The following is a 2706-nucleotide window of genomic DNA, read 5'->3' on the forward strand; positions in this document are numbered from 1 at the left end:
GTCAACAGTAAACGTAATAAATGAGTAAATGATATAGTCACCAGAAGGTGACGAATGCCATGAAACACAGGGCCCAGGATGTCAGGAGTGCTGGGCGGGGTGTGGGCAGCAGCGTTAGAGTCAGTGGTCGGGGCAGGTGCCCTTGAGAAGGTGGGATTCGAGCAAAAACACAAAGGAGAGGAAGGCATGCGTGCTGTCGTTATCTGTAAGCATTCCAGGAACCAAAGCTTGAGCAAAGGCCCTGAGGTGGGCTTGTGCCCTGTATGCTCGTGGAACAGGGAGGGGGCCGGTATGGCTGCGGCGGAAAGGGAAGGCGGTGGAGGGCGGTGAGGCCAGGAAGCTGTGTGGACCGAGCTGGACTTCAGGGCCTGGAAGCCCGGAGCCCTTCATCTCCTGGGCCCTCTCTGCCCAGCACGTCACTCACTGGGGTGCACTGTGAGCCAGGGGCCACGCCGATAGCTCTACAGCGCTCATCTATTTCATCGTCTTCACAGCCCTCTGAGGTAGCAACCCTATGATTAGCATGCCCATTCGAACCCCAGGAAACTGAGGCACAGAGAAGGAAGCAGCCTCAAGGCGATGTGTGCGGTCTGGCTCCTAAGCAAAGGGCTCTTAGCCCCTGTGGGGCCCCCTCCCTGTGCTGGTGCAATGCGTCAGTCAGTTCCCCCTCCTGCCGCTCAGGGGTGCCAGGTGCTCCCCCGGCCTGCCGCCGCGGGGGGTGGAGACGGAGGGGCCCCGTCACCGCCCACACCTGTGGCCGCCTTTCCCCCCATTAGCGCAGAGCCAGCAGGGCCTTAGGAAACCGCAGGCTCAGATAAGAGCACAATCGGAAACTGTTCTGCTCTCCGGCGGCCTGTGGGGCTGGGCTGCGGGCTGCGGGGTGCAGGGGGAGGCCGCTGGCAGCACCCCGGCCCTGCTATCAGCAGCCCTGCCCACCCCCTTCCCCATTAGCCCCTTTGAAATTTACCCACCTTATCGGGGCACGAGCTTTCCGAGGGACAACTGTTAGGCCTTTGTGTCCGGCCGCAGAAAGCCGCCTTCCGCTCGGCCTGGCCTCTGCCCAGACACCGCGTGGGGGGACCCGGGCCTCGGACATCGAGGGGGCCTCCTGGTGCACAGGTAGACCGCCTGCCCGGTGGGTGCCTCCCAGGCACTGCCGCCCTCTGCCCTCCCCACACGCCCCTGCACCTGCCTCCCTGACTCAGCGGCCTCATCCCTTCTTGCAGACAGATGTCTCAGCCAGCGGTTCCTACTCGATGCCAGGGGGGCAGGCACACTGCCTCCTCCTCCTCCTCCTCCTCCTCCTCCTCCTGGCCCTGACTGGCTTTCCTCGGCAACCCATGCCTCTAGTCACACCCTCAGCAAATGTTTATTGAGCACCTACTACGGCCAGGCACTGGGGCGCAGCCGTTCAGACTGACCAATGTCACTCTCCTGCGGGGCTGACATTCGCGGGCTGGGGAGAGATGATAAACAGACACAAACAAGTAGGACATGGAGTGTGTCAGAGGCGATCCCTGCTGCCATGGGGCACAAAAAACCAAAGACACAGGTGTGTTGAGGCAGTCTTAGGTGTGTTCATGAGGTGGCTGACAGGTCCAGGGAAGGCCTGCCAGAAAGGGCAGTGCTTGAACCAAGATCCAAAGGAGTTTCCCTGGCTCTCTATCTGTGGGTTTAGAATCATGGACATAGAAGGCAGAGCCAAGGCGGGGGATAGATGTCAACCGGTCCTACAGATTCCTTTTTTACTGTGGTTCAGAGAGGGCAGTGAAGGGCCCACGGCCACACAGCACACTGCAGCAGAGCCCATGTGGAGTTAGAGCCCAGGCAGGACACTCCCCCCCATTCCAGCTGCCCCTCACCTGGGGCACTGCCAGGACAGTATGGCCATTGCTGGACAGCTCTGGGGAGTGGGCTAAGCCTGGAGGACAGATGCTCATGGTCATTTGACTCTGCCCTTTGCAGCCAAGGAGCCAGCTGGATCTTTCCCGAGGTGAGAGTCTTGCCCCCTGCCCAGTGTCATAGTCCTCCCGCTCCCTCACTCACCCCACTTAGTCTCCGTCTTTCTCTGGACGTCCAAGTCTACCACTTGCCTGACCTTAAGGGTGTGTTCTAGGAGAGGCTCCTTTCTGTCCTCTACCTCCTCACTCCCAACACACACTTGTTCTCCTGCCAAGGGGCGAGGGGCCTGGAAGGGAGGAGGGCACAGCGGCTGCCTCTGCAGGCAGCTGGCATGCAGAGTCATGGGGCTGGGAGGGCACACTTGTGCCTGATGGGCTTTGAGGAGACTGGCGGCAGGATGGCAGCTCAAGCTAGCAGGCGGTCGGGTGGGCCTTCTCCTTGGGTCATGGGGTTGGGGCATCAGAGACCCTTGGCACTGTTTCCATTGAGCTGAAGAAGCCCAAGGCAGCTGGGCTGCTGGGAAAGAGCCCTGGGTCTTGAGACCAAGTTCAAATTCCAACTTTGTGGCATTCTGGCTGCATAACCTTGGGCAAATCACTTCCCCTCTCGGCTGGCTTCTCTGCTCAGTAAAAGGGGAACAGGACCCCTTCTTTGAAGGGATGTCATAAAGAGCAAAGGATAGGAGCAAGGGGGAGGCCTATCCCCCGTGGGCTCTCTCCCCTGAGGGGACTTCTGGGTGACTCAACTAGACTATGGCCAGTGTTTAGGGAACAGTCCACATGGGCCAAGTACTTCAGAAACTTT

The sequence above is a fragment of the Suricata suricatta genome, chromosome 7 (genome assembly GCF_006229205.1).
Source record: "Suricata suricatta isolate VVHF042 chromosome 7, meerkat_22Aug2017_6uvM2_HiC, whole genome shotgun sequence".
Taxonomy (NCBI): domain Eukaryota; kingdom Metazoa; phylum Chordata; class Mammalia; order Carnivora; family Herpestidae; genus Suricata; species Suricata suricatta.